Source organism: Amblyomma americanum, chromosome 8, assembly GCF_052857255.1.
Source record: "Amblyomma americanum isolate KBUSLIRL-KWMA chromosome 8, ASM5285725v1, whole genome shotgun sequence".
Taxonomy (NCBI): domain Eukaryota; kingdom Metazoa; phylum Arthropoda; class Arachnida; order Ixodida; family Ixodidae; genus Amblyomma; species Amblyomma americanum.
The window spans coordinates 74,962,470-74,989,878 of NC_135504.1; the positions used below are offsets into that span (position 1 = coordinate 74,962,470).

At 48.7% G+C, this 27,409-nt stretch overlaps 1 protein-coding gene and 1 non-coding gene across 2 annotated transcripts in view; one reads left to right on the forward strand and one right to left on the reverse strand.

Annotated features, from left to right (window-relative positions):
- Ttc26 (tetratricopeptide repeat domain 26) overlaps nt 1–27,409 on the forward strand; it is a 227,643-nt gene that overhangs the window by 181,622 nt on the left and 18,612 nt on the right. The window lies entirely within an intron of this gene.
- On the reverse strand, nt 13,212–13,283 carry TRNAQ-UUG (transfer RNA glutamine (anticodon UUG)). Its single transcript has one exon. It is a non-coding gene; the product is annotated as a tRNA-Gln (tRNA).

Here is a 27,409-nt window from a genome sequence, read left to right on the forward strand (position 1 = left end):
CCATGTTCCCGACTCAGCCCTGTCTTTCACCGTGCCTTGGAGGACCACGTCTTTATTTATTCAAATACCTCACGGGCTCCGACTGGAGTAATATGTGAGGGGGGTTACATAACTGGGGTGGGAAAAAGAAGCAAGTAGAACATGGTTATTTTAACATCGTTATACAAAGAACAAGCAACCAACCAGAAAATAGAACTAAATTGAAAAACGCACTACAGAACACACTTCAGAAGAAAATACTACTTATTTTTTCTTTGAAAATAACATGATCTGAGATGTGAACAATGTTATCAGGAAGACTATTCCAATAAATCATTGCACGGGGCAGGGCTGATGAGTTGAATGCAGTGGTCCTTCCCGAAAGGCGCTTAAAACTGAGGTGATTATGCAATCGGTGAGATGTGCGGGCCGGTTTTGTAAGGGGTAGTGTGAAGGAATGATGGCTGTAAACAATTTTATGGAAGAGGCAGATAAGTGCTATTGTTCTGCGAGATTCTAAGGATGGAAGGGATAACGAAGCCTTAATGTTAGTTATACTGGAATGTCGGCAATAGTTGCGAGAAATGAAGCGAGCGGCACGATTTTGTACGCGCTCTAGGGAATTAATTAGGTACTGTTGGTGAGGTGACCAAATGGAAGATGCGTATTCAATTTGAGGGCGGACGAATGTCTGATATGCGAGCTGGCGTGTGGAAGAAGGCGCACCTCTGAGGTTACGCTTTAAATAACCTAATGTACGGCTAGCTTTGGCAGCAATTTTTTCTATGTGGGTTTTCCATGAGAGATTAGATAAAAAGTGAACGCCAAGGTACTTGTACGATGACGCAAGAGTGACTGGACTGTTGTTAAGCGAGTAAGTGAAAAGGTAATTAGACCGTTTACGGCTAAATGTCATTAACGGGCATTTATCAGTGTTAAGGGACATTAGCCATGATGAGCACCAGTTATTAATGCGATGTAGATCTTCTTGAAGGGCGATGTGGTCATTAAAGGAGCGGATTTTGCGATAAATAACGCAATCGTCTGCAAACATTCTGAGTGTTGAGGTAATGCCTAATAAGAGGTCATTGATGTAAATCAGAAAAAGTAACGGGCCTATTACACTACCTTGCGGTACGCCTGATGTTACATCAATTAAATGGGATGAATGGTTATCAATAGAAGTGAATTGTTTTCGAAATGATAAAAAGTTTCTTATCAAGAAAGTGTTAATGAATCGAGGCGCAATGATGAGAGTTTCGCTATTAAACGACAGTGTGGAACGCGGTCAAAGGCTTTAGCATAGTCTAGGAATATACAGTCGACTTGAAGATTTTCGTCCATACCGTGAAAAAGCTCATTAGTAAATTCGAGTAGTTGTGTTTCACATGATAACCCTTTTCTGAACCCATGTTGTTTTGAAAAGAAGAAACCGTTGCCTTCTAAATGTAATGCCGTGTTAGATGCAATGATGTGTTCGAGAAGTTTGCAAGATATACATATCAGAGATATTGGGCGATAGTTAGCAACGTCAGTTCGGTCACCGGATTTGAAAATTGGAATAACTTTTCCAATTTTCCACTCGTATGGTATCTCGCCTGCTGAAAGTGATTGCCGAAATATATGAGTGAGTATGACGCTGGAATGAGCCACGGTAGGTTTCAAAATTTTCGAATTAATCCCGTCAATACCACATGAAGTACTTAATTTCAGATTGTTAATCAATGTCGCAACGCCATCAACAGTAACGTCTATTGGGCTCATGTAGTCATAGTCATATTCTGATGGCGATGGAATATTGGAATAGTCTTCCTTCGTGAACATATTGGCGAAAAAGTTATTGAAAGTCTGAGGGCGTTCGTCTTGAGCAATGGGGTCTCCAGCCTCATCAATCAACGTAAAATCTGAAGAAGTTTCGGAAGGTGATAACGTTTTCCAAAATTTTTTTGGATTGTGCTTAAGGAGGGATTGCAGATCGTGAGCCATGAACTTATGCCTAGCTTTCCGTATGGCCGCGCAGTATTCTTTATCAGCGTTTTTATGTTTTTCCCATGATGCGGGTGTTTTGAGCCGTTTAGCTGTTTTAAAAAGTCGTTTTTTTTTTGTTCATCAACGTACGCAGGTTCCTGTGGTACCACGGCTTAGATGAGTTAGCACGGAAAGATATGCGGGGTATATAGGTGTTCATTAACTGCGTGAGCTTATCTTTAAAGTGACGCCAGTTTTCGTTAACAGATTGATTAGGAAAGGATTGCAGAAAGGAATCACAGAATGTTTGTAAGCCGAGGTTAATGGCATCGTAGTTCGCTCTGTTATAGTCGAAGATATATTTCTGAGGTGGTCTGCGTTGGTGTGACGGCATTTTCAGAGTGAAATGGAGCAGTTTGTGATCACTGAAACCATCCGTGAGGGAGATCGGGCTTATATTGTATGGAGCCGATGTGAGAACAAGGTCTAATATGTTAAGGTCGCGCGTAGGTTGAGAAACTAGCTGAGTTATAGAAAAGTCTAATGTTAGTTCAACGAAATTAAGTGAGTCCTGTGCCGATGCAGTTAAGGTATTCCAGTTGATATTCGGGTAATTAAAATCACCGAATAAATAAATGTCGGCCTTTGGGAAGTTACTTCTTATATCTAAGAGGTTGGCATGCAAATTTGTTACGAAAGAGTCTGAACTATCTGGTGGTCGGTAACATATGCCAAGAAGAGACTTAAGCGATGAGGACATGATGCAAACCCATAAAATTTCTAGAGGGGACGAAATGTTAACACGAAAGGAAGGAATGTGTTTTTTTATGGCGATCGTCACGCCACCTCCTCTTTTATTAGGTCTGTCATTCCGGTAAATAACAAAATCACGAGAGTCAGGTAAGATTTCGTCGTCAGTTATATCCGAGTGCAGCCACGTTTCTGTTAAAGTTAATATGTCAGAGTTACTATCTTCAAGATATGAGTAAAGTTCGGTGCGCTTTGGAAGGATGCTACGTATGTTAGTGAAAGATATGGAAAGCGAAGGGTGGGCAGTGCCGCCGTATGAAGGTTGTGGCTGATAGTCAGAATTGTGTACAACCGCTCTTCGTTTTTGCTATCGGGTACATTGTTTGACAGTGTGAGAAGCAGCGTCGTACATATATACAGTGTCGTTCATGCGCAGTTTATCGACCCTAAGCTTAAACGATCCGCCCTCCGACTTTGCGAAATCTATCAGTTTTTTCCTGGCCAGGCGTGTTGGGAAAGAAAAATCTTCGCGAACGACATACTGTGTGTCTTTAAACTTGTGACCTTTATCTATGATCTGCTGTTTGTCCTTGTAGTGAGCAAACTTGACGATGATCGGCCTACACCTCTCTGGTTGGTATCGACCAAGCCGATGAGCCCTTTCAATTTGTGTTGGCTCAAGTGTGCAGCCAAGGTGTTCCGCACACAGCTCCAACACCTTTGTTTCTGAGCTAGACCATGTTTCGGACTCGTTGTCAGGTATACCAAAGAAAAGTAGGTTAGAGCGGCGAAGTCTGTTTTCTGTGTCGTCACATCGTGAGGTAATTATCTTTAATTGCTCGGTTATATTTGAGGGACCTATTGTAGACAGTTCTGTGGATGACGTAGAAATAGTAGATTTCATTTCTACCATTTCGACCTCGATTGTGCGAATTCTGGCAGATAGCTGTTTTAGTTCAACGTCCACTGATGCCTGCCATTGTTTTAGGGCGCGTAGGTCATTCCTGGTACCATCCTGGCCAGATTCAATTCTCTGGACTGTCTCGAGTACAGTTGCCAGGACGCTTTCTTGATCGGTGCCAGGCGGACCGGGATTTGACTCTACGTCTCCAGAGAGCGCTAACAGGATGCTGCTAATACAGAGTGCCATTCTAGTCTTACAACCCGTAAGAACATGCAACCAGTGTCTGGGGCACGACACCACGAACAAAAAACGATTCGAGGTTTTAGCAGATAAAGGGTCATCATTGTAACTAACCTGGAAGAACACGAACGGTGAGTGCTTCATGTTGAAAGCGGTGTCGTGCCCCAAGAAAACGCTGTCCGGTTGCAGATTATATCCCGCGCTTCCAACGCTGATAGCGGGGTGGGCGGATGTATATGGCTCCGGTTGCCAGCCGAACTTGACAATCTCGTCCAGGAAGGGTGGTTTCGTCCAGCTGTCGGGTCTGGTCGCGTTTGGCAGCGTCCAAAGTTGCAGTGAATCCGCAGTCGGTGTATTCCATGGGAACTGAAGAACCAGTCCTGTGCTCCCTCCTGTGACAGCACCCCTGACGTGCGCCCAAGCGGCGGCCAGGCCCCGACATCCCTACCTCCTGTTTCCCTTTGCTTTTCTCACGATGGACGGAGTACAATTGACGTCTCCAACCCATTTTCGCGCCCGTCAGCCGTGCTCCGAGGTGAATGCCTCGGACGTGTTGAAGAACTTGATTCCGGCCTTCCTTACACTGTTAGTGATACCAGCGCTTCCTTTGACGTCGATATGCTCAGCTCTTGTGGTGTTGCGGCCGCAACCCCGCGACGTTTTCCAACGTGCCATTGACGCTGACCTTGCGCCCGCGCTGCGTGATAAACTCGTCGCTCTTCTACAGAGCTTCCTTCGATCTTCCTCAGACTGCCTTGGGCCGCACGTCTGTCGTTGCGCACACCATCGACACCGGCATACACATGACCATCTGCGCCAGCGCGCCTATCGTGTGTCGGCTTCTGAGCGCCGCGTCGTTTCTGATGACGAGGACGACATGCTTCTTCGGGGCGTCATACAGCCTTCCCATAGTCCCTGGGCATCTCCGGTTGCGTTGGTCAAAAAGAAAGATAGTTCTATTTTGCTTTGTGTTGATTGCCGCTGGCTCAACAACATCATGTGCAAGGACGTCTATCCTCTGCCACACACCGATGACGCCCTGGACTGCTTGCAGGGAGCCGAGTAATTCTCCTCGCCGGATATGCGCTAAGGTTACTGGCAGGTGCCGATGGCTGACGCTGATCGCTCAGAAACTGCCTTCATAAGACCTGACGGCATACACGAGCTCAACGACATGCCGTTTGGCCTTGGCAACGCACCGGCAACTTTCGAGCGCCTGATGGACACTATCCTCAGTGGACTCAAGCGGGAGACTTGTCTTTTCTATCTCTATGACGTCTTCGTATTTTCTGCGGACTTTCCTTCTCATCTCCTCCGCCTGAAGCACGTCCTCACTTGTCTCACTGACGCTGGACTTCAGCTGAGTTTGAAAATGTGCCGCTTTGCTGCCCGACAACTCACCATTTTAGGACACGTCGTTTCTTAGGACGCTATTCTTCCGGACCCCGCCAAACTTCGTGCATGCAGTTATCGAATTTCCGAAGCACTGAAGCAACTCCGTAGCTTCGTTGGCCTTTGCACGTACTTTCGCCGCTTCATCTTGAATTTCGCCTCGATAATCGCCCCTCTGACCAAGCTCCTTGCCAGTCGTTCCAACGTCTCCGCTTGGACGCCCGCTTGCGATGGCGCCTTCGACACTCTGCGCCACCATTTGCTTTCGCCTCCTATCCTGCTCCACTTTGACCCGACTGCGCCAACTGAGATCCACACAGACGCCAGTGGTAGCGGACTAGCTGCCGTTCTCACCCAACGCAAACCTGGTTTCCCTGAGTATGTGATTGCCTACGTCAGTCGGATCTTGAGCAAAGCGGAGGCCAACAATTCTGCTACAGAAAGGGAATGTTTGGTCATTATTTGGGCCATTGGAAAATTTCGTCTATGTATATAATAAACATCCTTACGGCCGCTCGTGCTATATAGTCACCGACCACCGTGCCCTGTGCTGACTGGCCTCTCTGAAAGGCCTGTCAGGCCGCCCAGCCCGCTTAGCTCTGCTATTACAGGAGTACGATATCCACGTCATTCAGCACTCTGGCCTCAATCATAGTGCCGCAGACGCTCTTTCACGCTCGCTGCTACCTAGTGCTTGATAGCCTGCATCAGTGTCTGCTTACTTGTCCTCGCTTGCCGCCGCCGCCGACATGTCCACCGGGCAGCGGGAAAACCTTGGACCGCCGCCCTTCTCAACTTTCTTTCGAGTCCCGCTACAGATCGTTCGTCCCGTTCACTCCTCTGTCAAGCCCGTCACTTTTCTATCCGGGACGGCCTTTCTAGATCGTCGCAATTACCGCTTCGACGGACGCAAATGGCTCCTATTCATTCCCCGCCATCTACGCACAAAGATTTGCGCTGCTTGCCATGCGGACCCCCAGTATGCGCACAGCGGCGTTTTGAAAGCCTGCACGCGTCTGCGCTTCTAGTGGCGTTGCATGTACCGCTTTGTTTGCCACTTTGCGCGGTCTTGTTCGTCCATGTCAACGGCTTAAAACTCCTTCTCACAACTCGCCTGCTTTATTGCAGCCGTTACCGTGTCCTGCCCGCCCTTTTGATCGCGTTGGCATATAGACCTCTACGGCGCCCTTCCTCTCACTCCCGCCGGTCACCGTTGGATTATCGTGGCCGTCGACCATCTCACTCGTTATCCTGAAACGTCGCAATTGCCGTCTGCGTCCGCCCGTGACGTCGCTTCCTTTCTTCAAAAGAACCTGATTCTTCGTCATGGTGCTCCTCAAGAACTGCTCAGCGACCGTGGAGGCATTTTGCTGTCTCACACTCTTGAGGCCCTCCTAAAGGAATGCCGCATTATCCACCGAACCGCTTCGTTATCCACGGACGAACGGCCTGTGAGAGCGTTTTAACCGAACCCTCAGTGACATGCTGGCCATGTACGTCAATGTCGACTGGGACCAGGTTATTCCGTTTGTCACCTACGCGTATAACACTGTCAAATGGCATTGTTCTACGTATTATACCTAAATGCTTGTATGATAGAACGGATTGCAAAAGGTCACTAGCGATTACGCAGGGAAAATCAAGCCGGTTACGGCGGCGTTGTAAGGACAAGCTTTTGCATTACGAGTGTTCAGCTGCATTAACAAATCGTCACACCATTCCTGAATGCGGTGAAGGTCGTCTTGAAGCGTTGTTTGGTCGGAGATATTAATAGCAGTGCGGTAAAAGACCCAGTCGTCGGCGAACACGCGGATATTAGAAGACACAATGGTGGGTGAGTCGTTAATGTAAATTAAAAATGGAAGTGAACCTAGTACCGACCCTTGGGGCACGCCTGATGTTAGTGGTAGGCATTGGAATTAAAATTGTTAGCCACAAAAAACTGCGAACGATTACACAGAAGTTCTTCAATCCATTTTAAGATATCGAAAGGCATATTCAATTCGGCAGCTTTAGTAGTAAAATTTATGTGGAATCTTATCGAAAGCCTTCGCAAAATCTAAGAAAATGGCGTCGGTCTGCTGGTTAGAGTCGAGATTAGTATTCAGACCGTCTACAAAGATAGCCAGCTGCGCTTAAGAAGAGAAACCTTTGCAAAAACCGTGTTGTGAAGAATGGAAAAAGTTGTCCGAATCGAGGAATACCTTGATGCGCGTGTTGATCACGTGTTCCATGAGTTTACAGGTAACGCTCCTGGGAGAAATGTGGCGGTAATTAAGTGGTGAATCATTAAATGATTTGTAGGCTGGAACCACCTTTCCGCTTTTCCAGTCCTATGGAAGTTGACCTGATGAAAGTGACTGTGAGAAAATTCGGCACATAAATTCGACACAAATATCGTTGGTATTCTTTTGAACTTTCCCGTTATATTATCACGAAGTGGTGACTGCAATCCGGGGAGCATAACGACAGCAAAAATGGCGTCTAAAGAAAACTGTTTATTGGGCTGACTTGCGCCCACAATGGACAATCACTCGGCGGCGGCGAAGCGACAAGCGTGCTCGGCGGTCGTCGAACATAATGGCCCGCCGCTGTCGGCCGTGCTCAATTTAAAACTGACAGCGAACTTTCGAGAGTAAGCGGGCAAAGTTACTAGAACATTCCGGAACAACGTAGAATCAGTTCCGCCTGGATGCTATCAATCGAGATAAATCTAGTCGCGTCGCAAACGAAGCGATAAGGCGGCGTGCCGGCAGCTTTGAAGACGAACAAGCACGACATTGATTCGCAGCATTACTCGGATTGCTGGATTCAGAGTCAAGAGTGCTATCCAATACACCATGAGACCACAATTCCGACGCCGGGAATCGAACCCGGGCCTTATGGGTGAGAGTCAGGTATCCTAGCCACTAGACGACGCCGTTTTTTTTGTCTTTATTGCCTGATTTCGGCAAGAACCACAATACACAAATACACTTACACGGCACACTGAGCCATAATTAAGAACACTATCCGCCTGGTGGGTTGTGGCTTCGTCATGTTGAAACTCTCTAAGCGCCACCAAAGGCTCCACTCTTTCGAGCCACTCGGGAGCTTCAGGAGCAAGTTTCTGAATTTCAGTATATTTATGCATACACCCCCGAAAATAGATCCGTGCTGGCCGTGCATCAGGATCGCAATGATCTCCTGCCATTCCGGAGCGCCAAATACAGTGGAGGCCCATTAGCATAATATGGTCGAATGGTGTCCCATCCTCACTCCCTACAGGCAAGTACCAAATACCATGAGAGTCTGGCGGAAATTCTTTTTTTAAAGTCCTTTGCAAGATGTCCTAAAAGTATACCCCCTCCCAACAATGCAAAAAAAAACGTGGTCTATTGTTTACGGTTCTTTAGATGAAACAATGTGCACCCCAAGGTAGAAATAAATGCCTCCCCTCCAAAAATTTCTTTACTGGAAGTGTTCCGGTATGTAACTTAAAGAAGAAATTTTTGCACTTGGCGGCACCTGCATCGCCTTCACACGCTTAAGAACGCCGCGTCCCAAGCCTCCACTGTATACGACCCTGTACATAGGTTGTGGAAGAACTACATCGCACAAATTTCTATACAACTTCTTCCTGCTAACAGAAGATAAATATTCATACGAAAAACGAACAGACAGGAATCGAACACTCACGAAAACCTTTCTAAAGTAACCAAAAATACGTCCCGAGAAACTTTCGGTTGAGACAACAAAATCCGGCAGTGCATTTCCGAGCCTTAATTGGCACACAGTGCGCAGAAACGGATCGTTTACATCACGCACAAAAAAAAAATCTACTTACAATCTGCCGCAGAAATAAGTGCCCCAGACTCAGGCCGCCGTCCTTGACCCGCCTCAAAGAATTCGTCCGGCTGCATCGTTCCCAGTCCGCAGCCCACACAAAAACGGCAAAGATCCGGTGCAGTCTCTGTACGTTCATCCTAGCACAATGCAACGCTTGCATCACGTACCACAGCCTAGAGATAAATCAGAGATTACACACTGTGGCCCTAGCGAAAATTGACAGATGTTGCCCATTCCCCGTGTACACCTTTTTCACGCGTGGCTTGCGTCTGTTCTCTCCGTACGGTTCGCTATCGCGATAACCGTCTACTGGGACGCCCAAGTACTTTACTGGGGTCGTCAGCCAGGACATGTTTGCAAAATTGTCGGGCTTCGCTTGCCATTCTCCGTGCCAAAGCCCCAGAAACTTTGACCAATTCACTTTACTGCCAGTGACTTTTGGAGAATTCTTTTACGCATGCCACGGCCTCGGTTACACCTTCCCGATTCACTGTGAACCATGCGACATCATCCGCATAGGCCAGCAGCTTAACATCTGCCGCTTGCAGCTGGAAGCCCCGAATTTTTTTTTTCATTTTCCATGATATTCAAACACAACGCTTCGGTGTAAATGCAGAATAGAAGAGGGCTGAGGGGACAGCCCTGGCGTACCGAACGCTGCAGGCTAATGGGGGCCCCCAAACTCATATTTACAATCAATGTTGTCGTGCAGCTCCGGTACTCCAAGGCCACTCCTTCGCGATTAATGGACCCTGCGTCCACATGGTCGAGTATGCAGAACAGGATTTCGTGCGAAACACAATCAAATGCTTTCTCAAGATCCAGCTGCAGGATGGCTACAGAGCTATTTGTATGACAGACAGACAGAAAAACTTTATTCAGCAAGTGAGTTTTAGACCCAGCTGGGTCCCTGGGCCACTGCGCGGTCCCGCACTGCATCAAGTAGGTCATGCCGGGACATGACGTCGGCAGCCCGAGTCACCGCAGCAAGCTGCGATGTCGGATCTGCAGACATAAGCAGGACCTCCCAGTCCTCCCAGCTCGAGATGGCGTGCTGTCCCCGCGGGGGAGGGTCAGCAGGGCAGCCGAAAAGGATATGGGAGAGTGTGGCGTGGGGGTCAACACATAGGGAGCATGCAGGGGATGTGCCGCAATAGTGGGATAAAAGCTGAGGGGATGATAGAGAGCGGGTCTGGAGGCGTCCGAAGAGGATCTGTTGGGAGTGCGTAAGAGAGGGGTGGGGAGGAGGGTAAGTCCGAAGGTCCAAACGGGGTATTTGCGGGAGCTCCGCAAAGGTGTGCGCCCGCTCCCTCGAGAATCCTGGATCGAGACTGTCCTGAGCCCGGCAAATCAGACCTCGGGCCAATTTATCGGCAGCCTCGTTTCCAGGGTTCCCAGAGTGAGCCCGCACCGACTGAAGCTCTACCCTGCGCGGTAAATTTTGGGTAGGGGTGTTCAACAATTGCCAGGCAGGGGCGTGAATCCTGCCCCTGGCAAAGTTGGACAGAGCCGTTTTGGAGTCGCTGAAGATGTATTGGGCGTCCGAATGTGCAAGGGCTAGGGCGATGGCGGTCTCATCTGCCTCCTCAGGCGTAGAGCCCGAGGGAAGACGGTGAGTTAGGGGGTGAGGTAGGGTTGGATTGTGGGCAACTGCTACCGCTTCATGCGCTGTACATGCGGCATCTACCCAAACGGCATCGTGGGCTTGCCCATAGTATTTACGGAGGGCATTAGCGCGAGCTACGCGGCGAGGGATGTGATATTGGGGATGGACGTTTCGAGGAAGGGGTTTCACAACGAGAGGTGTATGGAAGTGTCGAGGGATGGGCATAAGGGTTGACTGGTTAGCGGGTATGTTGATGCGAAGGGAGGAGAGTATATGGCGGCCAGTGGCGCTCGTGGCAAGTCTAAGGTACTGTGTCTGAAGGTGCGCGTCAACTAGTTCCTGAATGGTGTTATGCATGCCTAGTGCAAGAAGTTTGGCTGTGCTAGTGCTACGAGGTAGGTTTAGGGCTACCTTAGTCGCAAGGCGGATCATTGCGTTCACGCGTTCGGTTTCCGTGCGGTTCAATTTGAGATATGGGGTTGCGTATAGAATGCGGCTAAGCGTAAATGCGTGCACTACTTTCATGTTGTCCGCTTCGTCTAAACCCTTGTTAAGGCAGGACACTCGGCGTAGAAGGTGCAACACGGATTGCGTGGAGGCCTTGAGCCTTTTAAGGGTATGTTCATTTCGTCCAGAATCCTGCAAGTGGAGGCCAAGGATGCGGAGGGTGGGTGTGATGGGGATACTTTTAAATTGATTTGGATGGGCGAGTTAGCGCTAGATTTTGGCCTAATTAGGAAGAGCGCGGACTTAGATGGGGAACATTCGAGCCCGATGGATGACGCGTGAGAGGAGATGGTGTCTGCTGCTAACTGAAGAGTTTCCTCAATTTCCCCGTCAGAGCCACGAGTGCTCCATGCGGTAATATCATCAGCGTACAGGATATGCTTTAGGTGTGGGATTAGATCCAGTTTGTGAGCTAGAGGGATGAGAGCAACGTTAAAGAAAAGGGGAGAAAGGACCGCCCCTTGAGGGGTTCCGAGCTCTCCGAGTGTATAAGGGGATGTGGTAATCTGATCAATGTGCAGGGAGGCAGTGCGGCCCGAGAGAAACGCGCGAGCGTAATTGTAGGTTTTAGGGCCTACCTGTAGAGCCTGCAGTTCCCGTAAGATGGCATCGTGTCGAATTCTGTCAAATGCCTTGGTGAGGTCAACTGCCAGGATAGCTTTAGTGTGGTGGGGGATGGTATCATCAAGCACGTCATGCGCAATTTGAAGTAGGGCGTCCTGCGCAGATAGATGCGCACGAAATCCGAGCATACTGTGGGGGAAAAGGTGGTTGTCTTCCATGTACGTTGTTAGCCGAGCAAGAATTATGTGCTCGAAGACCTTGCCTAGACAGGATGTAAGAGAAATGGGGCGGATGTTGTCTAGGGTGATAGGCTTGTGGGGTTTTGGAATAAAAATAATTTTTCAATGCTTCCACGAGGCAGGGAGAGTACCTGCCTCCCAACATTCGTTAAAGTAGTTGACTAAGTCAGAGATGGAAGCATCGTCAAGATTTCTGATAGCTGCATTGGTAATTTGATCATCTCCGGGAGCGGTATTCCGTAATTTCAATAGGGCGGCGCGAAATTCTGATTCTGTAATAAGGGCGTCATTTCGGGCTGGGGTGGGCCTGCATAATCAGGATACTTGCAAGGGAGACCGGGGGTTGTATGGGTGCATTTCACCTGGGCGAGGAAGGCGTCGGTGTCCTGTCGATGGTTGTGAGCGAGGCGGCGAATGCTAAGGCGCGTCTGAGATTTGGGTTGCGTGGGGTCTAGCATGTGCCGTAATAGATGCCAAGCGCGGGTTGTGGAGAGATTGCCGCGGAGACCGTTACAAACCTGATCCGAGTTAGCTTTGCAAAGAGTGGCACTACATTGTATTATTTGGGATTGAATCTGGGCAAGTTTGAGTTTTAGTCTCCTACTGTGCTTCTGAGTCTTCCACCTTTGCGTTATGTTGTCCCGTGCTTGTTGTATGATCACAACATTCAAGCACACACCTCGCTCTCTGAATATTGGTAATGGAGCGCACCTTGATCCCACACGTCTGGTGGGGTCCGACTATATCTTGAGTTACTGACTAGTCTACGGGCTAAAATCTTCATGAAACCTTTGTAATCTACGTTTGTGAGTGCGATAGGACGATATGGTGTGACCTGTTGTAACTTGTCAGCTTCATCAGATTTAGGAATTAACACTGTGTGGGATTTACCATCAGACGGGGGCAATTCATTTACTTTGTATGCTTCATTATATACTGCTCTAAGTACTAACCACTAGACCACGCCGTAACACGGCATAGGGCAGGCGACGTAAGCCTTTGTGGCTTCAGGCATTACATGAAAATGGTTGCGTGCTCTTATCCGCCCCTGACCAAAAATAGACAAGTCTAAAAAAATAAAATAAGATAATTAATAGTAAAGCAGAATTAAGTTACCCTCATGTGGTTGTGCTTCGATGCAATGCAAGAAAGAAAAATACGTAGATTAGAAAAGAAAGAAAAACAAAACGGGGGACGTGCGCGGCCAGCACGCATGAGAGCAGTAAAAAGAAAAAGGTCTCACCGAGATTTGAACTCCGATCGCTGCATTCAAAGTGCAGAGTGCTAACCATTACACCATGAGACCCCGAATTCCGACGTCAGGAATCGAACCCGGGGCTCCTGCGTGAGAGCCAGGTATCCTAGCCACTACACCACGGCGTTTTTTTTTCCTTACTGCCTGATTTTATACACAACACAGAACTACAGGCAGAAATAAATCGCGACAGTCTTTCTCCGGCTGCCGTGAATCGGCTAAAATTTCCTTAAATCGGCCAAATCATCAAAAAAGGCTAATCCAGTGAGGCAGATTTGGCTGAGCCCGATACACTTCTCTCATATACACTGCACACTCTATAAAATTTTCTCGCACAGATCGCACGTTCACGTCTGCGTGCCGCACCTGCATTCTTGTTCTCCTCAAACTGTAAAGATTAGGTCATAAGGTATACCTCCTGTGTTTTCTGTTGGTAGAAACCTTATTCCATACGGATCTATGGGGAGTTTTAATAGTACGCTGGAGGACGTCCCAGCGAAATATTGAGCCCCAGCAGTCTATATGAACGTGTTCTAGGGTTCCCGGCGTTTTACAGAGTAAACAATTTGTTGTCCACGGCACATATATTTCTTTTTATTGAAGCCAAGTTTTCACAAGAAGTGTCCCTGTGTGCAATTTGAAGAAAAAGGTTTTAAGAGATGATTTAATGGGCATCTTTGTCACTCTCTTCAGAACATCACGCCCTGGCCTCCACGGTATGGTGCGCGGTACAGGGGTATTGGCATTAGTGTGTCAACTAGGTCTTTGAATAGTTTTTTCCTAGACACCGTAGCAAGGTGCTCCATCGAAAACCGCACGTGCAACAGTTGGTATGCAAGCACAACCTCGCGCAAGCACCCAGTAACAGCATATACAGATCCTTGAGCAGTCTAGAGCATGAAATCTGGGATATGTTTCCATAGGCGAAGTTGCAGGACTGTCCGTATGACGGCAATATTTTGGTCACGTAGGTACTTAAATCACGACACAACCTGGCGTAGAAATAAATGTACCAAGCCAAGGCCCCCGCTTTTCACAAGGCGGAACAAATTGCATCGACTGGACTTCTCCCACGTTGAAGTCCAAATGAAAACTGCAAACATACGGTGAATTTTCTGCACATTGACTCTCGGCATGCACAAAACACTCATAACATACCAAATTTTCGAGACCAGAAAGATGTTGCAGACAATGGAACGTGAAAAAACTGACAATTGTCTGCCCTGCCATCTATTCCCTTTTTCTTTTGCCCGATTCGTTTGCTCTTTCCAGTAAGGCTCGTGTTCACGGTAACTGTCAAGGGAAACTCCTAAATATTCCCGTGGTACCACCGAACACTGCATTTGAGCAAAAAGCTCAGGCGTGGAATCCCAGTTTCCATGCCAAAAACTGGAACTCTTATCCCAGCTTATTTTACTACCGGTATGTCTGCAATATTTTTCTGCAACTGCAACGACTTCTCGGACAGTGTCTCTATCGGAGCAAAACACAGCAGTATCATCAGCGTAAGCAAGTACTTAGTCTTCTGTTGACTCTAGCGTGTAGCCGACAATCCCATTGGTATTTAAAAGCGCCAGGCAGAACGGTTCAAGATAAAGGGCAAAAAGTAGAGGCGAGAGCGGACAGCCCTGCCGCTTTGAAGATTGTACATGCACAGGTTGCGTGAGATCGCCGTTCACCATGACATGTGTGGTACATTCAGCATACCCCATATCCACGCCTTCGGCTATTACATCACCGACATTTCAGTGTTCAAGTATGCAGAAAAGTATGTCATGCTATACGCGATCGAACGCTTTCGCCAGGTCAAGCTGAATCATGGCAATGCTGGCTGAAGAAGCGTCACAGCACTCTAAGACATTTCGAGCGACATGAATATTGGTGGCAATCGTCCATACTTTAATTCCGCAGGTTTGGTGAGGTCCGACAATTAGTCTTACAACAATTTGCAATCGTTTCGCCAGTATCTTCATGAAAATTTTGTAATCGAGGTTGGTGAGGCTTATCGGACGATAAGACCCCGCCGATAATCTCATCTGTGGGTCATCTGTTTTTGGGATGAGCATAGTGTGAGACGTGCGGAACGAAGGAGGGGCGCACCTCGTTTCATAGTTCAGCGAATACCTTCGGCAGGAATCGTCCAATCATGCTCTTATAGGCTTTGTAAAAAGCCGCGCAAAGGCCATCAGGCCCGGGTGATTTTCTAACTGCCAGGTCATCGTTTGCGCATTCGACCTCCCCAATAGTGATTGGTTCTTCGAGGCGCTCCTTAACCTCACCTTCAAGCCTCGGCATCAAATGCAAAAAAAAAATCCTGCTTAAAATCATTTTTTGTTACGCTATTGAGAGCAAACAACTCCTGGAAATACTCTTTAAAGGCTGCGTGGATTTTCTCTTTTTCATTTGTTACCTCATTATTGTACTTGATCTGCTTAATTTCTTTGCTGCATACGTGCCTTTTTCGTCGGCTAGGGCTCGTTTTGTCGGCGCTTCGCCTGCCCAGAGCGTTTTGGCCCTCGCTCTAATTACTGCGGCTTTTATACTTGTCACTGGTGATATGGTCGAGCTTGATTTTAACTTCCCGTATTTCTTTCGTGAAGCAGCCTGGTTGATCTTATTACAGTCTAATCAGGTACTCAAGTTCATCGCATAATTCTTTTTCTTGTTTCCTTTCGTTGTACTTGGCCACAGAACATATCTCAGTAGCTTTTATTTTTAGTTTTGTTTAAATTTTTCCCATTCCTTGCTCTAATTTGACGTGGCGACCAGCAACTGTTCAATTTCCTCCGCCACGATAATTTCGAAAGCTTCGTCGTCCAGGAGTTTTGCATTCAGTGTTCAGGTCTGCCAGTTAAAACTTGCCTTCCTCTCCCTATTCCCTAATGTGGTTATTACGCAGCAGTGGTCACGAAAATGTACCGGCTTAACATCGTAGCCAGTGCACAGTGTCGCGATCTCCAAAGAAACGTACACCCTATCCAGCCTAGCGTTACTTCCTCGCTAGAAGTGTGTGAACTGTGGACGCACACCGTCCGTCACAACACTACCTAGATCCTCTAGGTTATTTCCTGAAACCAATATGTTCAATACTTCAACACTTTTGTCACGCACGATGTGACATTTTCGCTCTGTCTTCCGCCTTACAAACACAGTTAAAACTCCCTAACAAAATAAACATTCTTTCACTGCTCAAATACATGTCAAGCTATTTGTAAAAAATTTACGCTCGTGTTCAACATTTTGTGGCATAAACACATACTACACGCCAGCACTTATCGGTAAAAGAGAAGTCAACAAGTAGCCGCCCGTTTTGACAGATAGTGACAGACTCTACTATTATTCCCAAGTTATTTCTTATAAACGAAAGCACATCCACCAGACAAACCGCTGAAGTGGCATACGCATACATCATAGTGAGCACGGAATGGTTCCACCATTCTATCCGTTTGCTCCTCGCTTTCCAACTTTGTTTCCTGGACTGCCACCAAATCAAGCTCATTTTCAAGGAATAGGCGGCTGAGTTGGCACTGCCTTCTCCTCGCACCCTGTCCCCGCACGATCAGTGTGGCAATCCGCAGAGGAGATCCTAGTTTAAAGGCCATGAGTTAAAGTTAGCCGCAAGAAAAAAAAAACCGAGCCCACCTCGTACAGTGGTGAGCAGCCTTGTCTAGAGCGCGCCGACGGTGTTCTGCGGAGTAAGTCAGTGCCATCTAACGTTAGGCTCTGGGTTTGAGGTATGCGTCCCGTGTGCATGAGCGACCAAAATAAAGCGGTGCCTGCTCGTGGGTTCTCGGCCTCATTTCCGCTCAGTGCTTGCGCTTCACGCCGCCAGGGCCGCGCTCAATATTATGTAACAGCGGCCGGAAAACGAACGCTTCTCGCGCGAATCGCGAGGCGCCTATAGGCAAGCAAGTGCAAGTGATATCGGGTGATCTCGTGCTGAAGAAGCAAATGAGAGCGGGTGATAGCGCGTTTCAAACACGCACCAGCCTGAGAGTGCGAGAATGGGGCTTAGTTGTTTGTTGTCCGTTTTCGTTTTGTCCGCATAAGGTTAGCGCGTTGCCACCACGCACCATGCGTTGCAGGCGTATTGTTTTATGGCGTGTCTTTGCGCTGCGTTATCAACTACAAGGGGCACCGCATTTGGCGTCCTTACAGATCAAGAAACTTGGATGAAGAAACGCGCGATCATCCGCTATCGCTCGCGCTTGCCGTCTCGTTACACTCGTGGAACACGGCGGCATGGCGACGCCCTGGCCACCCCCACAGCGTCACAAATGCAGGCAGTGCGGCCCTGGCGGCACAAACGAACTCGCAAGGTGGGGGCCGGACAAGAAAACGATGAGCAGGCATCCCTCTGTTTTTGCCGCGCATGCGCACGGGATGCATAACTCAAACCCAGAGCCAAACGTTAGATTGCCGTGACTTGCTCCGCAGAGTAGTGTTCCTGTATATGCTCCCGCAGGGAGCGTATACAGGAACACTACCACAGAGCACCGTCGGCGCGCTCTAGACAGGGCTGCTCACCACTGTACTGACGACTCGATGCCAATGTGAGCCATACGTGCGTGTCCTTCCTTCTGCCATCTTTGCGGAAGAGTCGATCTGTCGCCGGCACAGCACCACACACATGAATCAGATACAAATTCTAATGCGGTGTCGTACCACCTTGCCGGACACAAGCAGGGCACTACGACGGCGTTTTAGGCGCTGGCCATGGTTCGGCCGGTATATTCGGCAGCGGCTTCAACGACGGCCGCCTAACAGCGGTCGCCTTTGAAGGTGGCTCCTCGGTTGAGCAGTCTTCCGTCGTCCCTTTCGCCCCTTTGGTGTCATCCCAAGAACGCTTGGCAGTCTGGTTGCCCACGTCATTCTCGCCTATTTCCATGTTGTCGTGCTGTTGGCTCTGGGTGATCACAGGCACATTATTGGTATCGCTTACAGCCTCCTTTCAGCTGGCAGAATTATCCGCCCCCGAAGCCTTTGCCGTCGGCGTCTCGGCTAGCGTCTCCTTCAACTCTGTGGTAGACTCGAGAGGCGGAGCTGGCGATACCACTTTCGAGGCCTTCTTCCCTGCAGTCTTCGCGACTTCCTCGGCATCTGCTTCATCCATGAACAGCTCAGATGTATCCTCACAGCTCCTACGGCATTGGCGTACGTACGTACGCACTGCTCCTCGCTGTGCCCAGAGCGGCGACAGGTGCTGCACCGCGGCACACGGCAGTCACGGCGTATGTGGCCCCCCTGACTGCGACAACGAAGGAACAGTGGTTGTCAACCTGCCACGCCGACCAGTGCGAGCCCACCCGCGATGCTCATTTGATGCGGAAGGTCCTCCAGCTTGGGTCCAGCCTTCAGAATCAACGTGACCAAATGTGTCGCTGATCCTTGTCGGCAGTTCCTTGTACTCGCCATATTTCCTTGCTCACCTCGGTGACCTTGCCATACGGAGCGAAAGCCAACCGCACATCTTCGTCTGGAACCGTGTGAAGGAGCCAGTGCACCTTTATGCGTGTTCCTTGGTTGGTCGAATCGATGATAACGCAGCGGCGTTGCTTCCCCTTCACTTCGCCTAGGCTCACCATTATTAGTCGCTTCCGCATCCTTGAAGGTCACCGCCCATACATGACTCATTCGATATGCCCCTATCGCCAAAACGTCAGCGAGCATCGACTCACGCGCAGACATAGGACAGGAGAAGTCATTTCAGAGCGAAACAAGCCAGATTTAAGCACATCGGTTTTACAAGTCGTCGTTGGGTGAGGGCGCAAAACTTCATCTCTCAGAACTGCGCGAGAACTGTGCATATTCGTGCTTAAAACAATGGGAGAAGTCATTTCAGAGCGAAACAAGCCAGATATAAGCACATCGGTTTTACAAGTCGTCGTTGGGTGAGGGCGCAAAACTTGATCTCTCAGAAGTGCGCGAGAACTGTGTATATTCGTGCTTAAAACAACGGGAGAAGTCGTTTCAGAGCGAAACAAGCCAGATTTAAGCACATCGGTTTTACAAGTCGTCGTTGGGTGTGCGCTCAAAACTTGATCGCTCAGAACTGCGCGAGAACCGCGTATTCGTGCTTAAAATAACTGGAGAAGTCATTTCAGAGCGAAACAAGCCAGATTTAAGCACATCAAAAAATGGGTTTAAATCTTTTTATGCGGACTTCATGAACTGAATACATTGTGGAGCACTCAGCTCCATGACGAAGCACTCATTGCACCACTTTGGCAAGGTACTCCCAGTTTGCCACCCAGCGGGTATCAAGAGACATGCCAATGCGCCTCTGGTGGGCGAAGGCTGGCTGAAGACGACAACAAAGATCGTGGTCGCGCGACCCATTTGCGCGTGGTTTGCTCTGCAGAGATCATGGATTCGAAGAGCGCCCGTCCTGGACGAGCTTCTAAGGACCCGGCCCGGAAGCGCAGACCCGTCACTCGAGGTAGGCGAGGGCGCCTACATCCGGCTTTGACTTCCCCAGCGCCTCTGTCGGGACTGGCCGCCGGAGCAGCCACCTTCATTGATTCCTCCCGGTCCATCGAAACCCATATTGGAGGCCATTCAATCGCAAAGCAATGACCCTGATGCTTCGCCGGCATTTTTCAGGTTTTGCGAGGAGACTCCTTTGCCTGGAAGTTGGGAGGTGCCAGGTAGCGGGGATACGGAGATTGAGGATATGCGAAGCAGCGTTGGATCCTCTGAATTTCCTGGTCTGTTGAGTCCACAGAAATGCGCCCATCTTCACAGGAGTTATCCTTCGAAGAAGCAAGTTCTGCGGTAAAAAAGGGCAAAACAGTTCCAATCCCGGCTGGGCCCCTAAACTGTACCATGCTGCCTGGCGGTATTCTGCTCGGCCTCATGGATATGCCGAGGATGACGACTGCAGGGTCATCTGGAGAGGAACGCAAGCAATTGAGTCAGCACGCCTGATACATCATCGTCGGACACTGACGCAGAGATCCCAGCCTGTCCTCTCAGACTTTACTCGGAAATGCACAGGGAGGAACTGCAACGGACTGGCGCCAGGTTCATGTAATGATTGCGGCCTTCCGAGGGTCGACGCTACTGTCTGGTGCATGTGTTCACTGCTTTTCATTTTATTCTTTTGCCATTTTGTGCTGTTGTCTTCTTTTGCCATCAGACTCTTTCAAATAAACTCCTCTGTGTGCTGGAGCAACCCTGCTGTTTATCTTTGTCCTTGAGCCTGTATCGGTCATATTGCATACGTGCCACGGTGGTATGAAGCCTAAGATGTTCTGCTGCTGGTCACGACGTAGTGGGCTCGAATTCTATCCTCAGCTGTCGCCTTTTGATTGGGAGAAAATTTTCCCTCCCGCAGCCAGTCTTGCGCTCTGTATGTGTTTCCACGAACTTCAGCAGCATGTGGTTGTGCGTAGAGGAAGGCAGAGACATCTTCCCTACTTCGTTACGACCTTCATCATCGTGACGTCCACTATCATCCCGGCTCCCTGGTACTCCTTTGGCTCCCTGCACGCCGTGTGGGACTGTTAGAGAAGCTCCTGCCTCGTTACCTCGGTCCTTACGGCGTCTTGAGACAAACGAGCAATGCCACCTACGAACTCACGCCGCTGCACCCCCACTCTCCTTCCGTTGCCCCCTCCACACAGCTTGTGCACGTCGCCCGTCTTAAACCCTACCACTCGCCCCCACAACCCTAGGCCGCCCCGGGACTGTGAATCCGTCCGCGGGGCGGATGGGGGGTAGTGTTACGGTGCACAGGCGCGAAGGAAGAGGAAGTTGGTCTGTCATTGGACATGAGTCGACAAGGACGCTGAAGCTCGTGCTAATGCTGGTTTCTGGTGTTCTGTGTACGGCCCACCGTTCCTGCTGCTGAACTAACACCGTAACATTATGATATCAGGGAAACACCTTTTGGTTTGAAAAGAACTGCGGTTATTTTCTCTGTGGGAGGAGGGAGTGGGCGTCCTTTGTGACAGTCTTGTACCCATGATTCTTGTGAGCGGCTAGGTTAGTCCCCTGGGTTTCCTGGGAGGGGGGAGACTTGGAATGAGTGGAGGGAAGTTGAGGTAATTGAGCTCTGGAGGACTCTGCTTGTCTGAATGTAAGCTTTGTCTTTGCAGCACTGTAACATGAGAACCAGTGAACCAGGGCGGATAGTTCTGAGAAGCTTCCTGCTTATGGGTTGGATGTTTTGATGCATCAGTAGAAGAGCTTAGAGGACTTGGGATGCGTTGTTCGTGTGGCGCAGGATCATCAGAGCGAGTGAACCAGGAAGGAGAGGTATGGGGGGGCTTCCTGCTGATGCGTTGGTGCCTGATGTTTCGATGCATCAGTAGGCGGGCCTGTTTCTTCCGAGGTGATAAGGGTCGGAGCTATGTCAGACGTAGGCTGCGTGGAGGTAGGGATTTGCACACTGTCATCTGGTCGGGGGCTTTCCTGCCTTAGGTATTGTGATGTCAGCGTGTTTACAAGCCGATGGCAGCTGGCCCTTCTCCCACAGTTCTTCGTTCATGTACTTGGTTAGGTCCGTCAGGTTGTCGCTGCTCCGGTTCCTGATTATACCGTTTGTACCCTGTCACCTCCGGGGCAGTGTTTCTTATGGACATACGGGCTGCTGAGCTGTTTTTTCCAAGAGCATTTGTAGGTATTATTTTTCCTTTATGTAGACATACATCTAGTTTTAGGTTGTTCCCTTATGCGTTTCGTGCTTTTGCAAGTGCACCTGCAAGCATATTTTAAAGTTTTTTTATTCCTTTCTGACGCGATTGCTGCCTCAACGAAGATGTTTTCGGCAATCTCCTAAATCAGACCACACGAGCGATCGTTTAGTATTAGTGATACTGGTGATACTTAGCCGCCTGTCATAATTACAAATTGCAAGCCCAGCTGCCTTATTTTGAAGTTTTCACGGCATACTGATAAGTTCCTTTGTATATGGGTCCCAGCAAACGCAGGCGTATTCAAGCACTGATCGCGCATACGTAAAGTACAGTTTCTTTTTCAGGTCACATGGAAACTGTTTGAAACTGCGCCTTAGAAAACCGAGAATAGATGCTGCTTCATTCGCGATGGAATTTACTTGTCCGGTCCGCCGTAAGTCTGCCCTCATAAATACGCCCAAATATTTAATCTCTGTCACTTTATTTAGAAAAACATTACTCACCGTGTATTCCGTAGGTTGATGGGCCTTTCTTCTTGCGGAAGTCACCGGTGTGTATATTTCTAACATTCAGCGCCATTACCTAACGCGTACACCAAGCCGCTACGGCGTCTAAATCGGTTTGCAAGGACATAAAATCGCTATTGTCATTGATAACCCTGTACGCGCTGCAATCATCCGCGAACACTCGAAATCATGAATGAATACCAGAAGTGATGTCATTGATATACAGCAAAAAAGAAGTGGGCCCAACACGGAACTCTGTGGTACGCCTATCGCAACATGAACATAACTGGATGATGCGCCGTTCAGAACTAGGTCCAGATCCCACTGCGATTCCGTCCGGGAACCAGTTCCTTTCGCCTCCTCTCATTGGCCGTCCGTCGTCACGTCCGGCGTGACGAAAAACTTCCGGAGGCGGCTCCGCGTTTTTCGTCTACGTCACGGGGCGTGGCCACGGCGCCGAAAGGAACCGTTTCGCCGGCCGGCACAAGAACCGCGGCGAGTAGGTCCGTTTCGCGGGAACCGCTGTGGCACGCTTGTAAAAAAACATGGCGGCGCCCATTACCCCGTATCTTTTCGCGGCTCTCTGAGGCCGCACTGGGCAGAGAAGACCTAGAAACAGGGAAGATGCCTTCTCTGAGGCCGCACTGGGCAGAGAAGACCTAGAAACAGGGAAGATGCCTTCGATTTGCCGGAGTAAGATTTCCGCCGCCATTTCAGGATGAGTAAGGCGCTGGTGCGTAGGCTGTGTGCTGATCTTGAGGGCGAAATCGAGGCAAAGGGGCCGACCGGACTGCCGACAGAAGCGAAAGTTCTCTGCCCGCTTCGGTTGTTTGCAACCGGGAGCTTTCAGACTTCTGTCGGCAGTGAGGTGACCAACCAACTCTCGCAATCCTCAATGAGCCGCTGCATCAGCGCAGTAGCGCTAGCTGTAACTCGCGACGTAGGCAAGCGAAAAGGGTTGGTAAGCTTTCCGTCCACGCCAGCGGAAAAGCAGCAGGCAGTGGCAGAATTTTTGCACCGCGGCCGAATTCCTGGTGTTGTTGGCTGCATCGATGGAACCCTCGTTGCCATCAGTCAGCCCAAAGGCCTCAGCCCTGGTGAAAAGCAGGCATTCATGACCAGAAAGGGCTACTACGCCCTAAATTAACACGATGTTGGTAAGTATTACAAGTCTGTCCACTCGTTAAAACAAAATCATAATTCGCGAATTTCAGCCGCCTGCGTGAATTTCGGGCATTTGTATGCTTAAATTTGAATGCACTCAAACTCGGAGTGAGGAAACGTCATTTACATTGTCGGGTAACATGTTAACGATACTTATGAGAAACAAATTCTGCCGAGGTTTCCGCATTATTTTCTCAATATATTGCATTCTGCGTCGCACTACAGTTATTGTGGCCCTACATGAAAACAGTTAGAATTGATATATATATATATATATATATATATATATATATATATATATATATATATATATATCAGCGATACTCGGCAAGGCAGCATATAAATGGCGTCATTTATTATTATTATAATTTCTGGCGTCAAAACATACGACCCTTTCACGAGCCACAAGTGTTCTTCCTCCATGAACTCTACAAGCAGAGTACGCTGTCGCGTAGAAACATGGGGCCCAATAGGCCGGCAAGTAACTGCTTCTGCCATTGCGAGTCTTCTTGTCAGAAACGGTACCAAAGGCAGACAAAACTTCAACGCGCGCCAAAAAGCACATGTTTTCCCAGACGGCACCGCGCGCGCGCGTATGCGACACCATCTACCGACAGAAAAGAGAAACATGTACCAAAAGAAACGTCAAAATAGTTTTTTACTGCACTCTCTTGCACGTACTGCGACTTCTTATTAAATAATATGTACTACCATTTATTTGTAATATTTGATTTCTTTTTAAAACAACCTATTTTTTAGTGTACGGCCCCCGAAAAAGCCAGGCAGTCGTGGACCGGGCTCCCGCGAGGTCGGGCGCTCGCCGATTGGCCGTTGGCTTCCCCTTCTTTCCCCTCCCGTACTTCGCTGTCGTCATTTTGACGTCACTCCGAAAAGGAACGGTTCGGAAACGGAACCGAAGTGGAATCTGGCCCCTACATGCTGTTTCCTTAGTGACAAATAATCGGAAACACAAGAAATAACATCCTCGTCCAATTGATAAGCCCGTAGCTTTAGCCGGAGAAGATCGTGTGGAACAGTACCGAATGGCTTGCGCAATTTTAGCAATACACAATTCATTATTAATTCCTTGTCAGTTACCGAGGCGACATCATGAAAAAATTGAGCCAGCACAACACTCCGCTTACGTTGTGTATGTGTGTCATTAGCTCTGTGGTTCTTTGCGCAGTTGGAAACTGAACTTCTATCACCAACTAGCCCGCCAGGAAACGCTTCTGTGTAGCACACAAACATCCACGTCGAAAACCATGTTGGCTTGGGTGTAAGACGTCGTGTTTTTCTAGGTGTTTCATTTTATAACTGCATAGCATATTCTCACTGATTTTACAGGGAATACTAGTAAATGAAACCGGCCTGTAGCTTTCAACAGAATTTCGTGGACAGTTTTTATGTACTCTCAAATTATTTCTTTCTTAGACTATAACAGCTTTTTTCATCGCTCGCAGCGTGGGTTTCGGAAAGGATTCTCCTGTGAAACACATTTATCTCTATTTGCTCATGGCTTGCATACGAACATGGACTATAATGTGCAAACTCATGCAATCTATCTGGATTTCGCGAAAGCCTTAATTTTGATAAAGTATCTCGCCAGCGCATGCTACTAACACTGAACTTAAACCCTAACGTTATAATACGGATACAGGAAGTTTTGTCTAATTGTACGCAAATGGTTTTGGTCAACAATAATTTATCCAGCTGCTCCTAGTAACTTCCGACGCGCCTCAAGAATCTGTCCTTGGTCCTCTGTTGTCTTTAATATACATTAATGATTTACCACAGTGTACTCTTCTAATTTACATATGCTCGCAGACGACTGCGTCATTCACTCACAATCAATAACATATCTGACCAATCTCCTCTCCAGAACGACTTAATCAGCGTTTCAGAATGGTGCAATAATTCGCTAATGACGCTAAATGCCAACAAATATAAATGCATGTCCTTCTCCCGCCGGCGCAGTCCTTTTTCCTTCCCTTAAGGCGCGCTCACACTAGCGGGAAGCTTCCCGCACCGGCACAGCGTCAACGTCGACGCTGCCTCGCAGCTCCTCAGAATGACGCTCACACTGCGCGCGTTTTCTCGCTGCGGTTGTCTTGGAATGTGGAGAGAGGAGGCGCTGAGGGAGGACCCGAACGAGCAGAAAGAGAAGGGGATAGTCACGTGACACTAGAGAAGACTGGAAAGCGCACCCTTTTCTCGCGTCGTCGTCTTGATCGTCTGCTAGCTCCCCTCCCGTCGCCCTGGCAAAGCAGCCGCCGAGTGCCCGGCCGGCCGGCCGGCCGGCCGGACGCGCGGCCTCCGCCTCCGCCGACGAGGTCACTGAACTGGGACCGACGTCACGGTTCACGGTCGGCGCCCATTGGCTGTTCTCGTCACCGGCACGGGAAAAATAGGTACCGAATCCATCGCTCCGCGGGACGGCACAGCAGGCTGTCCGCGGGAGAAAAACCGGCTTGGGCGGGAAGCGGCACGCGGAAAACGCCCTGCGTTGCGCGTTTTCCCGCTAATGTGAGCGCGCCTGAACCCATCGCTCGGCGGGACGGCACAGCAGGCTGTCCGCGGGAGAAAAACCGGCTTGCGCGGGAAGCGGCACGCGGAAAACGTCCTGCGTTGCGCGTTTTCCCGCTAATGTGAGCGCGCCTTTACACAACTCTTAACACACCCCTAGAACTTGTGCAGTATTACAAATACTTAGGTGTAAGCCTATCTCATGATTTGCCTTGGAGCACACATCTCACTATCTCCGCACCTAACAAAGCCTTACGTTTTCTGAAACTGAACCTGCGAAACGCCTCGGCACATGTACAATTACTAGCATATAAATCACCTGATAGGCCATAACTCGAATATGCGCCGCCCATCAGGAACCCGCACCAAGCATATCTCGCCAACGCATTAGAATCAGTTAAAAACGTTGCTGTTAGATTTATTCATGAATTGTACTCGTACAACATCAGCGTCTCATCTCTAAAAACAGAATCCGGTTTATCAACGCTTTTACGTCGATGCCGAATTTCCAGCCTTTCACTGTGCAAGTTTTTGTTTTCATCCCTTAATCAAGCGCCGTACATCACAGCAGCAGCGCGCTTATCTTATCGGATCAGCCATGCACTTCAAATTGCGCGTCCACGTGCCCGGGCCACCACCTTCACTGCCTCATTTTTCTTCCGAACCGCCACATACTGGAACGGCCTTCCCCACTAAATCGCTGCTTCAAATTGCCCATATTCCTTTTTGCCACTTGTATCTGATCATTTTTTTCAATAATTATTTACCATGATCGTCACTGTATGTATAAAAACCCACCCCTTATGTAATGCCCCTACAAAGGACTTTTAAGGTATAAAACTGAACAGAACTGAAACACTTGGTCCACTGCTAATAATAAAAAAATTTAACGTTGAAAACACTAAAGCAGTGATCTTTCACCACGTCAAAACACGTTCTATCTTCCGTCCCTTATTTTGTAACCAATATTACTGCATTTGAATTAATTCCTCACGTTAAAACGCAATGAATAATTTTCAATGAGAATGTTCCGTGGGACGACCATGTTACCCACCTTGTCCGGAAACTTTCAGGGCGACTGGCTATTTACGTCGCTACTGGTCATCTTTTCCCATTAATTACTGTATAGCTCTATATTTCCCTCAGTCATAAATTACGGTACGCGTGTCTGGGAAACAGCTACGCTTGAAAATACCAATAAGCTGTTATGTTCACAGAAACGCGTAATACGCATAATTGGTAAAGTTCCTTGTCATTCACACAGCCGAAATGTTTACAAAATTCTGACATTATTCCTTTACAGTCATCATACTCCTATAGGCTGATCTGGTATTTTAAGTCA